At 39.6% G+C, this 16,040-nt stretch overlaps 1 protein-coding gene across 2 annotated transcripts in view; it reads right to left on the bottom strand.

The window, feature by feature from the left end:
- Positions 1–16,040, bottom strand: part of CHD6 (chromodomain helicase DNA binding protein 6) — a 212,800-nt gene that overhangs the window by 160,041 nt on the left and 36,719 nt on the right. The window contains exon 1 of one of the 2 annotated variants that reach the window (XM_060030774.1): positions 11,940–12,102. The exons of the other annotated variant lie outside the window; for it this stretch is intronic. The gene's annotated coding sequence lies outside the window, so the exon portion shown is untranslated. Of the gene's footprint in view, positions 1–11,939; positions 12,103–16,040 lie in introns of those variants that run through there. 2 annotated transcript variants of the gene reach the window in all.

The raw sequence follows: 16,040 nt of genomic DNA, 5'->3' as shown, positions 1-16,040 counted from the left end.
ACACGGGTTCGTGCCCCGTTCCGGGAACATCCCACATGCCGCGGAGCGGCTGGGCCCGTGAGCCATGGCCGCTGAGCCTGCGCGTCCGGAGCCTGTGCTCCGCAATGGGAGAGGCCACAACAGTGAGAGGCCCCGCGTACCGCAAAAAAAAAAAAAAAAAAAAAAAAAAGTACAAGAATCAGATTTCCTGGGTTCCAATTCAGCCCTCTTAGCACTATATCAAGCTGCCTTGTAGGCAAATGAAAACGGCGGGAGAGGTCAGGGCTGGAGATGTTCTATTTGGGGCACGTGGAGACTGGGCAGAGATTAGAAAGATATTGTACAGACTAATTACTACAGTCTAGGGGAAGGGAGGAAGGGAAGGTGGGAGGGAGGGAGGGAGGAAAGAAAAAAAGCAGGCCGTAGCAGAGGATGGTTTCGATCCATCCTTGGGTGAAGAGGAAGCAATTAAAAGTCTGATAAAACTATCATTCAAGAAGACCTTTTAAGCACATTTTAGACAAGGATGGACCCTTCAGATAATATTACATACAAGTGAAAAAAAATATTTCATACAAATAATTCATACGATAAACACAGATAAAAATCTTTAGGGATATAACTGCCAAGTAATTCTGTTTAAGTTCTTTATCTACTTTCATAAAGCCTGCCATTTGAATCCTGAACTGATAAAATTGTTTTAGAGCAATTTACAGTAAGGGAAAAACTCTGACGGCTAGCCAATACAGCAGGAAACGAAGTAAACACACTAACAAAATCATAACACAGACAACACAGCAGAGTTTTTACTTTGGGGTAAATAATAGAAGAAAAATCACATATTTATGGTCATTCGGGCGCAGTACTCTTTATTCTACAGGATACAGGAGAGCCAGCCCAAGTGCAAACCAATCTACAGTCTGAAAACATCTTATCAAATAAATTTGTGGAATTCCTAGTACTACAAAGACGGGCTTTTCCCCTACTTCTACAACTCTGCTGTGTTAAGAGTAAAATAAAAACCCAGGATTTTTCCAAAGTGGGTTTTTTTCTATTGTTCAAAAATGAGACAAATAATGGATTCTGAACCTGACACAAATTCCCTACTATCCAGTTTTAAGGTGCAGTCCTGAAACTGAACTTCCACATCTTACGTTAAATCACCTGCTGCACTCTGATGGATTCCACGGTCGTTTGTCTCCTAAAAGCTGTACAACTCTGGCACCTCCTGCTCTTTCCTTAGCGTCTATGAATTTTTCTTTAACAGAATCTGTGAAGGATTTTTTTTAAGCTCTGGATTTTTAAAAGATTAAGTAGCTCTTAATCCTCTCCCACCCTCAACTCCCCCCTTCCCTGAAATCTAAAAGGAAGAGAGCACTGTGATAAACACAGAACCAGGCTGTGGGTGGGTATGTAAAACAAAACTCTGCATGATGTGACGGACTAGGGAAAAAGCTCCCTTGCGAAAGCAAGCACACACAAGCACTGGCTGAATGGTGAGGCGGGTGGCTGGCAACCAGAATCTCCTGCCAACAAAATGCCCTGGTTCTCCAAATCTGCTTGTGCTACGCTAAGAGCAGAAACTGCAGGCAATAAGAAGAATACTCAAGCGGCCACCTGAGGCAAATTTAAGCCAGCTGACTAAAGTCTGCTAATACCATGTATGTTATGTGTGGTCCATCTAATCTGCCTAAATATTGGTATAGATGTATAATGTAGTCACCTATTTTAAATTAATGTATTAGCAAACAACGTATTGTTAAAACTACTGACTTCTAACACCTAAATAATCACTTAACTAGAAGTAAAACTCAGCACGTTTTCAGATTGGTATGTGGTACTATTTAAGGAGGACTGGTCTGGGAGATGACAGAATTCACGTCCAGAATGAGCAAGAGAACCACAGAGAAGGGCCAGTTAGTTTACTTGGTAAATAGTACTAATTCCCAGATCAAAAGACAATCATTTTGAAATATAAACTCAACTTCGGCAAGCGGGGGCTACTCTTCGTTGCAGTACGCAGGCTTCTCATTGCGGTGGCTTCTCTTGCTTCAGAGAATGGGCTCTAGGCGTGTGGGCTTCAGTAGTTGTGGCCCACAGGCTCAGTAGTTGTGGCCCACAGGCTTAGTTGCTCTGCAGCATGTAGGATCTTCCCGGACCAAGGATCGAACCCGTGTCCCCTGCATTGGCAGGCGGCTTCTTAACTACTGCGCCACCAGAGAAGTCCCTAAATTTAACTTCTTAATACCCATAATCTCCCACTCATATTACACTATATTTATATTACCTGTTCCAATGCTCCCTTCCATCATCAGCACAAGCATTGAGAACCAGATGTAGTGATGTGATTTAAAATTGTTCTAGATACAGATGAGCAGTTGTGGAGGACAGCAAATTTCCAACCTGCCACTCTGGAGTACACGTGCAGAATGAGATTCATACCTTCCATCACAGGCACCTTTTCCTTAAGATACTAAATTTGCTAATGAAGCTCTTTATTGGTAGCATAGTACAAGCTCAGGTTAGTAATAAAATGAAATAAATAAAAGTCAGGAAACTCTCTCATTAGCCTGGATATGAAATCCAAGTAACAGTTCTTGAAGCCTCAAGAGAATCCTAAAGGAGTTGGTGACAAAGCTGCATGTCACAGACAAGTAGAATAAAAGCAGCCCTCACACAGAGGAATACAAAACAGTAACTCCCCAGAGGGCCAAGGGACTGCATCAGTCCCTGATGCCTAGGACAGTGCCTAAGATATAGTCAATACCCATATATTTGCTTGGCGAGTACATGGATTGAATTTATAAATAAAGGCTCACTGGCTAGTTTCACCACTCACTATTTTCTTCCCTCTACTCTCAAAAGACTTAAGGGCTAAAAAATATAAGGGAACAATTTTTGCAAGGGAATCACTCCAGGTTTTCAGCCTGCTGTGTTATATGTTTGTAGTAACTCTCAGCCTGGACAAAGCCTCTCTAGATATAAGAGTGCCACCAGCGATTCAAAGCACAAAAACAACCATAGCCTATATATGTGAAGATACCAAGCTCTGTACACAAAAGTAGGTAATTCCAAGTCTATTACTGTTATTCACTTTAATTTGATTTAGCAACAATTGGGCTTTACACAGCTGACTCTAAAATTCACCCTTAATTCTATCCACAGTGTAATGTCAGAGTTTCTTAGCAACCTTCGCTTTCTGGAAATTTGACTCCTATCCAGATTCCATATCCATCTTGTGGATCCAAGTTCAACTCCTAACTTGGTGAATTTTGCGATTCTGCACCCAGAGTTATCTACTCCTGAACAAACCACAGTACTGACCTGCTTCTGCTTGCAGCTTTTAAAAGCCACACATTGAGACTCTCCTATCACCACAAATTCCTGAATCAAACATCTATGGTTCTCATTCCCATTAACGCTTACATGGGAGTTACCACTGTGGGCCCCCAAATTTCTTAGCCAGGCAAAAGGGGATCTGGTGATTTAACTGCTTCAAGAAGAAGGGTATATGGTGACAAAGATAAAAGCAAAGATAATGCTTACAGAGGAGAGCAGTGATATTTTATTTAAACTAAGAACAAAGAGATATCTGAAAAGCCATAGAAAGAAAAACTTAGAAGTTCCTGTTTGAATATTTGGTAAGAAGAATGTCAACAACGTAAGAAGTGTATGTTGCTCTATAGAAGACCTCAGCATTAATTATTTGATCCCAAATGGAAAAAAAAAAAAAAAGGTAGTCTGGCAAATAATATATATATATTTTTTTAATTTATCTTTTTTATTTTTGGCTGCGTGGGGTCTACGTTGCTGCGTGTGGGCTTTCTCTAGTTGTGGTGAATGGGGGCTACTCTTCATTGCAGCGCGTGGGCTTAGTAGTCGTGGCTCACAGGCTCTAGAGTGCAGGCTCAGTAGTTGTGGCGCACGGGCTTAGCTGCTCCGTGGCATGTCGGATCTTCCCAGAAAAGGGCTCAAACCCGTGTCACCTGCATTGGCAGGCGGATTCCTAACCACTGCGCCACCAGGGAAGCCCTAATATTTTTGCTGAATGAATCAGATACCTGTTTTTTGACATTAAGTTGAACAGCCCTCAAACAGGTTTTAAAAAATAAAAATAAGGTTGAGGGACTTCCCTGGTGGTCCAGTGGTTAAGAATCCACCTTCCAATGCAGGGGACGTGGGTACGATCCCTGGCCAGAGAACTAAGATCCCACATGCCGCGGGGCAACTAAGCCCGCGTGCCGCAACTACTGAGCCTGTGCGCCACAATTAGAGAGCCTGTGTGCCGCAACTACAGAGCCTGCGTGCTCTGGAGCCAATGCGCCGCAACGAGAGATCCTGCATGCTGCAACGAAAGATCGTGCATGCCACAGCTAAGACCCAACGCAGCCAAAAATAAAAATAAATAAATAATTTAAAAAAATAAAGTTGAGATACCCTGGATTATTTTGTATTTTCCCTGTTCTAGCCTGGATCTGGATCTTGTTTTTAAGTTTATACTTTAGGAATCAGACCATACCACACTTTTACTTTTATTGAAGTATAATATGCATTAAAATAAGTATAGCTCTTCACATACTGAACACCTGTGTAACCAGCATCCACATCCAGAAATAGGACACTCTTAGCAATACAAAAGCCCCATCCATGCTCCTTTTTGGTCACTACTACTTTTCTCCAAGGGTAACCACCAGCCTGACTTCAAACAGTACAGATTAGTTTTGCTTGTTTATGTACCTTATAAAAGTGGAATTATAGAGTACATACTCTTGTGTCTGGCTTCAGTGCCAGTTATCAATTTATTGCCTCTCAACTCCAAATTCACCCTTCAGTACCTGCTCTGTGATAATGCTCTGGACTCTTAAGCCTTTTCCCTTTACAGAAAGCATGATGTTAAGCTTGTGGTCAGTAGAGGGCGCTGGAGGGGCATCGCAGGAGGAAGGAAGCTTGTCTTTCAGGTTCAAGGGTGCAGTGCTTTTTTGCCCAGTGAGAGTATGTAGGGACATCTAGTGGTGCTCTGTCCCAGTAGCATCCCCAAAGCATTAGACTGTTTTCTCATATTCAAAGATCACCTGGAAGCTTTAATTTGCCAGCAAAGGTCCTACCCATACTTGAGGATAATGAAATTACCCCATAGTTTTTTCTTCTCTAGGATAAATATCCCCATGTATTTAATACCTCACATATTTTCAGCTCTCTCCTGTTCTTTTTTTTAATCTTTATTGGAATATAATTGCTTTACATCTCCTGAACTTTCTATGTTGTTTCCTCCTTAATCTGCAAAATCAAAAGCTGAACTAAGACACTTTATCCAGCTAAAGTAGTATCGACTCATAAATATCCATCCAAAACCAAAGCAAACCTCCTGGTGAAATGCTACAGGCACTCCTATTAAGGAGTCTGGGAAAAGACAAGGACACCATCCATCAAGCATTGCTCTGGACATTCTAGAGAATACATGGAAAAATTATGAGATGTATAAACTAGAAAGAGAGATACAAAATTATTATTTATATATGATGTGACTGTTCTTCTTGTAAGCCCTTAAGAAACAACTTCAAAACTATGAGAACCAAGAAAGAGTTTATAAGGTCAGTAAAATATATATATCTGTACAAACATCACCCACTTTGTAGGAAACAACCTCAAGTTTTCCTCAAGGATGTAGCTGCTGCTGTTCACATCATGCATACCGAGCGAGACCTACTCTACTGCTCCGGCTGTGACCACCTACTCAAGGGACTGATGCCAAGGCCCACTTACACAGGCCAGACATGAGGCCAACCTCCCACTGTAGAGTCTGGCACCATGTTGGAACTGACTCAATCAGCCACATGAGGGTAACTCACATGTAGCTTGTCTTTATTAACTCAATTCTAGCCAGAATTGTGTTAGTATGTGCCCAACACAATATTCATCTTGAATTTCTATTACACCAAATTCAACTTCTTCCTCTGGTTTTATGGTTTATCATATCTCTGAGGAGCTGGCCACCTCACTAAGCAACCAACAAGAGCAGATATACAGGACAGTCACCAATGAAGCTAAAGAATCGACTCTGGGGCTTCCCTGGTGGCGCAGTGGTTGAGAGTCCGCCTGCCGATGCAGGGGACACGGGTTTGTGCTCCGGGTCGGGAAGATCCCACATGCCGCGGAGCGGCTGGGCCCGTGAGCCATGGCCGCTGAGCCTGCACGTCCGGAGCCGCAACGGGAGAGGCCACAACAGTGAGAGGCCCGCGTACCGCAAAAAAAAAAAAAGAATCAACTCTGTTTCTTCAACTCTAAAATGAGTGTATTTGACCTCAGATTTTAAAAACCCTTTCCTAAGGATCCTATGCCCTAAAATTGTCTAATTTTGTGACCCAGTATATATAATAACCACACACCAAGAGAAAAAAAACTATGGTAAACGAATCCTGCAAAAACACTAACATATTCCCCTTTTTACCAAGTTCTCCATTCTCCAGGTGAATAAGAGCTAGGTTTTTTTTTTTTAATATAGAAGGGTAATAATAAATTCTTTTTTTTTCTCCAAGAGAAACTTACTAAAAAGGAAAGAAACTTACTAAAAAGGAAAGAATGCATGGAAGTCAAGAGGATGATTTAGGAAATCTGCTTCTGTTAGAAGGCATGAACATCTTTAACAAAATGTGTTAAGTACTTTAAGAAATTCTATAAATTTGGGAAAAGTTAACCATGGAATGATGATTACCAAAATTACATAAAAGTGTCAATATTTGAGTCTGTAAATAGAATAAATAAAATTAAGAAATATGTTGTTTTTAAATCCACCCTCGCTCTTACACCTAGAGAATCAATCCCTTGAGGCCTTTCCTGTTCAAGTTTACCACTGGTACACAGCTGCTGGAAGCTTCACACACAGACTAAAAGACACTAGATAAATCCAGCTCATTCAGCTCCTGACCTGAGGAGGCTTCCTCATAGTTTTGTATTAACTCATCCCTATCAGTGATACCCAACTGCTTAAAACATCAGATTGTTACAACAATGTTCAGATCCTTGAGGATCTAATCATTTTCTTATCCACACAGATTAACTTCTTACCAGACTAATACAAAAGAAGCACCATTCGAATATAAAAGCATAGAGAAAGGCAGTGACTTTGTTGGTGAAAGAACATGACCGCTCAGATTATTCATTTGAACTGACACTTGGTAGAAATAATGAATTTACTTGCTCAAGTAAAAACAGAATGGGGGAGGCAAAAGAGGGGAAGAAAATTATTTCACAATTTGTTGAAATATGAGACACAGTACTTCAATTTAAAAAAATTACTTAGCAAAGAGATAGCAGAGATATACTTGGGACAAATAGTCTATAGTACCTCCTGACTCTTGGTTCTATAACTGAGACCTACGGCTGCTATTTATTATGATTTGCAGAATTTGAAAATTTGTTTTTATGGTATTGGATATGAGCTATATGCATTTCTGCTCCAAAAACAACCTGAAATTGTGTAGCTAAGATCCAGGTGGCTGATTCACACAGGATACTACTCTGGCCATTGGACCCTTTTTGCTTTAAAGTTCAAGCTACTTGCTCTCTGAACAGACTGTGACCTCAAGCTGTCTGCCAAGTTTCTCTTGTGAACTTACCATCTATTCTGACCCAGATGATAATACCAGAGTCTGAGGGCTGTTTCCGCCACCTCCAACTAAGGTCCAGTTAAGAGATTCACAAAAGGTTTCTGAGTAAGAAGGACCTTCCTAAAGGGAAAACCCTACATACTTGCCCTTCCAAGTGGACATGTTACGTGTATATATGTGTCTCTCTATATATACAGACACAAGCAAACAAAACACATATATATGCAGATTATTTATATACAAATATAGATTATCCTCCAGGGATAGTAGGACAGTGCACCTGAGCTATTTTTCTAGTAACGGAGACACTACATAATCCACTCTGTCCTTCTGCTAAGAACATAAACCCTGCAACCGAACTGTCTGGGTCCAAAATTCTAGCTCTTGCCATTTATTAGCTGCGTGACCTAGGCAAATCACTTAATCTCCCTGACTCAGTTTCCTCATATGTAAAACAGGGATGATAATCATGTGAGGATTAAATAAACTAGTACATGCAAATAACAAAGTACAGTGTCTGGCACACAGGAAGTACTATATAAGGTTAAATATTACTACTGATATTTATACAACAGCCATCCAGGTAGAATAACAGGAAAAATATGGGACTACAGCAGTGAGAAAAAATGACCTATAAGAATTCAAGTGACCTATATGGATTCATGATCCATAATCCCCAACCAAAGTAACCTCAGAACTTTCTTACCCTTGGAGCAAACCCCAACGTAGATAAAAATATTTCGCAAATCATGATAATCCAAAAGCAGGAATCTAGCTCAAAATCTGTTCCCATACTTCCCTGGTGGTCCAGTGGTTAAGAGTCCGCCTTCCAGCGCAGGGAACGCGCGGGTTCGATCCCTGGTCAGGGAACTAAGATCCCACATGCCGCGGGGCAACTAAGCCCACACACCGCAATGAAAGATCCCGCATGCCGAAACTAAAACCCAACGCATTCAAACAAATAAATGTTAAAAAAAAAAAAAAAATATCTGGGCTTCCCTGGTGGCGCAGTGGTTGAGAATTTGCCTGCCAATGCAGGGAACACGAGTTCGAGCCCTGGTCTGGGAGGATCCCACATGCCACGGAGCAACTAGGCCCGTGAGCCACAACTACTGAGCCTGCGCGTCTGGAGCCTGTGCTCCGCAACAAGAGAGGCCGCGACAGTGAGAGGCCCACGTACCGCGATGAAGAGTGGCCCCCGCTTGCCGCAACTAGAGAGAGTCCTCGCACAGAAACGAAGACCCAACACAGTCAAAAAATAAATTAAAAAAAATAAAAATCTGTTCCAGTAAAACCTGTTAAAGATAACTCATTCAAAAACAAATAAATGGAGGGGAATTTACCTAAACACATTTTTTTTTTTGGCCGTGCTACGCAGCAGTGGAAGCACGGAGTCCTAACCACTGGATCGCCAGGGAATTCCTAAACATACAACTTTTAAACATTCCTTTCTACACTTCTTTCACTAAACATAATCAGACAAAAAAGTACTTTGCATAAATGAATTTTTCAGACACCTCATTTTACTCTGTTTTTTTTTAAAGTTCTTAGTCAAAACTTTTCATTTCATTTTCTGCAAGTCTCTGTCTTCTTAAAGTGTAACAATAGTGAAATAAATGATTCAGGCAACAATCATCAGTAAGGGTTAAATTAGGACCATTTGATGAAAGGTGGACAGACCTGGAAATCCGCAGGCTGTCAGAAAGTCACCCCATGGATTTTTGTTGGCCAAACGGGGTAATACAACTTGACAACAAAAGGCTATGCCAACATGAACCCGCCAATTAATCTTAGCATACAAAGTAGGACAGTCAAACATTATGGCTTTCTAATGTGAACGGGAAATATACCACCTATGAATAATGAAAAATCTGAATGATTACAAAAATAGTTTAGCTTCCAAATCTAACTACCTGTTTACAGGTAATATGGAGAAAGAGTAACATGTTATATGATACAAGGATACAATCAGCAAAATCCATAATGTGGGGAAGGGGAACAACCCAGTTTCTTCAACAAATAAATGGCGTAACAACAACAACAACAACAAAGAGGGGATTTATTACAGATTAAAAGAAATTTATTACGTGATTAAAAGATATCAATCAAATGCATTAAGTGGACCTTATTTGAACCTGATTCAAAGAGTTAACTGTAAAAAGCCATTTTTGAGAAAAATCAAGGCAAGAGATTCAGTATTAGGTAATGTTAAGGAATTAGGTTATAGGGAATCTGTTAATGTGTATGATAATGTGCTTTTCTGTCCAACAGATATACACACTAAATATTTATAGGTGAAATGATAGGTTATCGGGACTTTCTTCAAAATACTCTAGGTCAAAAAGAAAGTGAGAAGGGACACATAAGAATGGCATAAGGGGCTTCCCTGGTGGTGCAGTGGTTGAGAGTCCGCCTGCCGATGCAGGGGACACGGGTTCGTGCCCTAGTCCAGGAAGATCCCACATGCCGCGGAGCGGCTGGACCCATGAGCCACGGCCGCTGAGCCTGCGCACCCGGAGCCTGTGCTCCGCAAGGGGAGAGGCCACAACAGTGAGAGGTCCGTGTACCACCAAAAAAAAAAAAAGAATGGCATGAGGATTCACTGTATTATTCTCTCCAGTTACGTGTATGTTTGAAATTTCCCATAATAAAAACTGTTTTTTTCAAGGTTAAAGGAAAGAAGAGACAGGAATTCATAACCAGATCTAAGTTTGGCCACCATCCACGAGGCATGAAAAACTGCAGAAAGCCTTTATGTAAAACAAACATGAAAAAAGCTGACAGTAGTGGCCCCTAAAGACTGTATGTGAGATACTTTGGGCAGATTTCTTTTGTCAGCACAAATTCTCTTTACAACATTCCTCTCGAGGTATGCTTTCCATCAGGCAATGTACTATTACCAAGGTACAAACAGGATGTCCTGACACCAAACTGAACTCTTCAAGCCTCTACACCCTGAGAAAAGTTATTTGAGGAAACTGACTACCAAAATATATATATATTTTTAATGGCGTGTATGTATTCCTAAGTCTTTAGCAGTTTATCTATACTTTTCAGTTTTTTTCCAACATTTGTATAAATAAATATTTTTGTATAAGAAATACTCTTTAGTATAATGAAAAAAAATCGCTGTGGTTAAAAAAAGTTTATTTAAACTTCCCTTCTTTCAATCCCTTCTCCATTCCCATTGCTCCTAACATAGTTCGTGCTATGTTATTATCACTTTATACTTGGTATCACAGCAGTTAAAACATTAACTGATTATACCACAGATGTGCAGGTCAAATATATCACCTGTTTCCTTCCAAAACTTAAAAAGTATATGAATAATTAACCTTATCCCACATATAATAGTAGTGTACTGAATTTAGAGAAGAGAGTACTGTTCAAGTATCATAACCAATAATCTAACAAAGGGGTTCAGTAATACAGGCACCAAGGCTATTCAAAGGAGAATTCTTTTTCATCTGTAATTGTGTGTTTTGTACCTTCTTGTTAGGTAAGGAAAACAGTGAATCCAGAAAATTGCACCTTACCAGTTTTAACAATATTTTCCCAATAGCTGTCTGCCAAATATTTTAAGTAACTCTCACCAGGCTATCGTCACCTTTCTATAATTCCCCCTGGGCTTTATTTATCTATTGAACATGATTTGGTCAATAATGGTGGTAAAAAGGAAGAGACTGTAAAAATAAACAACAATAAATAATGCCTAAAGGTAAGGATTAATATAGTTTTAAAATATGCAGTTGACCTTTGAACAATGTGGGGGTGAGGGGTGTAGATGCCCCATGTGCAGTTGAAAATTATGTATAACTTTACAGTCAACCCTCCATATCCAAGCTTCTGCACCCATGGATCATGTAGTACTTTAGCACATATTTCGCAAAAAAAAAATCTGCATGTAAATGGACCCGTGCAGTTCAAACCCATGTTGTTCAACGGTCAACTGTAACTAAACATGATCTGTAGGACTCCCCTGGTGGCGCAGTGGTTAAGAATCCACCTGCCAATGCAGGGGACATGGGTTCGATCCCTGGTCCAGGAAGAGCCCATATGCCGCGGAACAACTAAGCCCGTGCACCACAACTACTGAGCCTGCACTCTAGAGGCCGCGAGCCACAACTGCTGAGCCCACCTGCTACAGCTACTGAAGTCCGAGCACCTAGAGCCCATGCTCTGCAACAAAGAGAAGCCACCACAATGAGAAGCCCACGCACTGCAACGAAGAGTACCCCGCTCACCGCAACCAGAGAAAGGCTGCGCACAGCAACAAAGACCCAATGCAGCCAAAAATAAAAATAAATAAATATTTTAAAAAAAGAAAAAAAAATGATCTGTAAGATGAAGTACCTTTGGTCCTAGGGAAGGCTGATCTGGGAACTCTATTTCTGTATTGATCTCTATGCCCCTGGGAATAGAGAGAAGGTACAACATTGCATTATTGCTAACAAGGTAGAAATTAATTAGCTCTGCTCCCTTTTTGTTGTTAATATTCTGAGCAAAGGTTACTTCCTTATTTAATACAGAAGTAGTTATATTTATCCATCCTGAGATAGATGGTTTTCAGATAGCAAAACCCTCCTACTGAAAGAACTTAGTGTCTAAAAACTTAAAGATGCCCTTCTAACATGCACTGCTAATAATAACTGAGAAGCTACAATGCAGCAACTAACATTTACTGCATTATTTTTCTTAATCATCATAATAATCTTATGAGATAGGTACTGTTATTATTCCCATTGTATAGCTGAATAAACCAAAGCACAGGATATTAAGAAACTTGCCAAAGAAAACAGAGCCAGTAAGGAATGGAAAAATATCATCCTCATCATTACTCAAAATTTTTTAGGGATAAACAGAAAAGCTACTGGCAACTCATTCCAAAATCCATTAGTATCATTACATCTCAGAAATTTTTAATTTAATTATTTGCTGAGCATCTACTGTGTGCTCAACATTGTGCTACTTATTAAAAGACACTAGAGGAGAAGCAGAAGACAGATATTTCCTCTCTAAACCATACTGTCAAGGTAGAGAGACAAAATATACATATAAAACTAGTAGAGGAAAAAAAAATGTAATGCAAGAGCTACCTCTTCATAAATTCATCCATGTCCAGGCCTCACTTTCCACTCCAGAGCATTTTTTAGATACATCACAGTTGACTGGAAAACCAGAGACAATATTCCCACTAACTGGTGGCAGCGGGTGGGTGGAAGCAGTGTGGATTTCTGGCTAAGGAATAAAAATCGTTTAATAAAATCAATTCAATTCTAACCAAATATATATATATATATATATATATATATTTAAAATGTAGTTAGAAGATCATAGAGATCCAAATATGAATAAGACACTCTACCTACTTTAAGAAATCATAGTCTAGTGAGAAAATACAAACCTGCTAACAAATGGCATTTGGTGTGGATGCCAACAGAACTAAGGAAGAGTTTCAGGTACAGTGGGAGCAGAAACAAAGGAGAAAGTAACTATGAGGGCAAGTTCTGATAAGATAACTCCTAGGGATGCTGTAAAAAGAACAGTAAGTTATAGAAATGTAAAATTTTATAACTGGAAAAAGTAAAATTATGTTCCCAGTCCCATAACAGATCCTGAATATTTTATATGCACAAATGTGATCTTCCTCAAAACCTTCCCCAAAACCTACCCTTAATGTAATCTCAATATCAATATTTAATGTCCAACTCAGTCTCTATTGTTCTATAATAATGTCCAGCAGTTGATCAAACATTACAAGGTATACAAAAAAGCTAAGTGGGTATGAAACAGAGACAAAGCTATCAAGAGAACCAGACTGAGAGACGACCCAGATAGGGAATTTAAAATAACAATGCTTAACATGTTAAAGAACTTAGTAGACAATACGCATGAATAGATGGCAAATTTCAACAGAAGGCCAGAATATGTAAGAAAGAGTCAAACAGAAATGCTATCTTTTTTTGTAAAGGTATCAGAGATGAAAAGTTCCTTTGAGGGGCCCACCAGAACACTCAATATAATCAAGGAAGGAACCAATGAACTTGAAGACAGATCACTAGAAATCACCCAAACTAAAACACAAAGAGGGGGGAATAGGGGTGGGATAGGAAGGACACAACAGAAAGAACATTCAAGAGCTGTGATATGATCAAATGATACCACAGACATGTAACTAGAGGTGGAGAACAAGGCAGAAATAATGTTTGAAGGAAAAATGGCTGATAATTTTCCAAAAATAAAGTCATCAAACCACAGATCTAAGAAGCTCAGAGACTCCTACAGAATAAATATAAACAGTAAGCAAACAAATAAAGACAACAAAGAACACATACCTGGACACTTCACAGTTAAACTGCTAAAAATCAAAGTTAAAGAGAAAATCTGAAAAACAGCTGGAGGAAAAAGACATTACCTGCTGAGAAAAAAAAAAATTCAACAGACTACTTGCAATCCAGGAGATAACGGAGTAATACCTTTTAAGTACTGAAAGGGGGAAAAAAAAACTTCATGACCCAGAATGCTATAGTCAGCAAAAATATCTTTCAAAAATGAAGGCAAAATAATGGCTTTTCAGATGAACAAAAGATGAGGTAATTCAATGTCAGCACACCTGCCCTACAAGAAATTGTAGAGAGGGTCTTCAAGTAAAAGGCATATGATACTTGACAAAAAATGAGGATCCAGCTATTAACATAAAAGTTAATAGCTCCAGAAATGATCAAAATGTAAGTAAATATAAAAAACCTTTCCCCCATAGTTTTAATTATTCCAAAACTATCTAAAGCAAAAATAGTAACAGTGTATTGTGGAGTTTATAATATATGTAAAAGTAAAACACACGATACCAATAGTCACACAGGATGGAAGGGAAAAACTAGAAGCATACTGTATTGTTAGCATGTGAAATGTGAAATAGTATAATATTATGTGAAGGTAGACTGTGATGTATATTGTAAACCCTAGGGCTATCACTAAAAATTTTTTAAGAGGTACAACTAACATACCCATAATAGAGATAAAATGAGGGTTTAAAACCCCTCAGTCTAGAAGAAGAAATAAAGAGAAAAGGGGGAACAGATCAGATGGAACAAAGAGAAATCAACTAATATGATGATAGATTTAAATCCAACCATATCAGTAATTATGTTAAATGTAAATAATCTCAACATCTCAATTAGGGGATTCCCTGGTGGTCCAGTGGTTAAGACTTCGTCTTCCAATGCAGGGGGTGCAGGTTTGATCCCTGGTCGGGGAGCTGGGATGCTACATGCCTCCCGGACAAAAAGTCAGAACATAAAGTAGAAGGAATATTGTAACAAATTCAATAAAGACTTAAAAAAAATAAACATCTCAATTAAAAGGCAGAGATTATCACAAGACCCAGTTACATACATTCTGTAAGAAATCTACTTTCAAGACAAGTTAAAAGAGATAGAAAATGAAATTTCCAATCAAATGATGGAAAAAGATAAACCATGCAAGTATTAATCAAAAGCAAGCCAGAGGCTCCATTAATATCAAACGATGTAGGCTTCAGAAGAAGGAATATTAAGTCATTCACATAATGACAAAGAGGTTAATTCATCAAGAAGATCTAATAATCCTTAATATGTATGCACCTGACAACAGAGTGTCAAAGCACATGAAGCAAAAATTGATAGAACTCAAAGAAGAAATATATATATAAAATATATATACTATAATTTAAATCACATATAGCATATAATTATATATATTATATTTGGAGACTCAACACTCCTCTTTCAGTAATTCAACAAGTTGACAAAGAATGGGTAAGGATATAGACGGTATGCATAACACTATCAACCAACTTGCCTAATTAACATTTACAGAACATTCCACACTACAAAGGCAGAATATTTATTTTTATTTTTTTGGCTGCGTTGGGTCTTTGTTGCTGCATGCAGGTTTTCTCTAGTTGTGGTGAGTGGGGGCTACTCTTCATTGTGGCTTGCGGCCTCTAGAGCGCAGGCTCAGTAGTTGTGGTGCACGGGCTTAGTTGCTCCGCAGCATGTGGGATCTTCCCGGACCAGGAATTGAAACTGTGTCTGATCCTGCATTGGCAGGTGGATTCCCAACCACTGCACCGCCAGGCAAGTCCCAAAGGCAGAATATTTTTCAAATGCATGGGAACATTTACCAATATAATCTATATTCTTGGCCATAAAACAGATCTCAACAAATTTAATTAAAAGAATTGAAATTGGGCTTCCCCGGTGGCGCAGTGGTTGCGAGTCCGCCTGCCAATGCAGGGTTCACGGGTTCATACCCCGGTCCGGGAAGATCCCACATGGCGCGGAGTGGCTGGGCCCGTGAGCCATGGCTGCTGAGCCTGTGCGTCTGGAGCCTGTGCTCCACAACGGGAGAGGCCACAACAGTGAGAGGCCCGTGTACACCCCCCCCCCCAAAAAAAAATTGAAATTATACCAG

Source organism: Delphinus delphis, chromosome 15, assembly GCF_949987515.2.
Source record: "Delphinus delphis chromosome 15, mDelDel1.2, whole genome shotgun sequence".
NCBI classification, from domain to species: domain Eukaryota; kingdom Metazoa; phylum Chordata; class Mammalia; order Artiodactyla; family Delphinidae; genus Delphinus; species Delphinus delphis.
The sequence above is the reverse complement of the archived record's forward strand: the minus strand, read 5'-3'. Positions and strand labels throughout refer to the sequence as shown.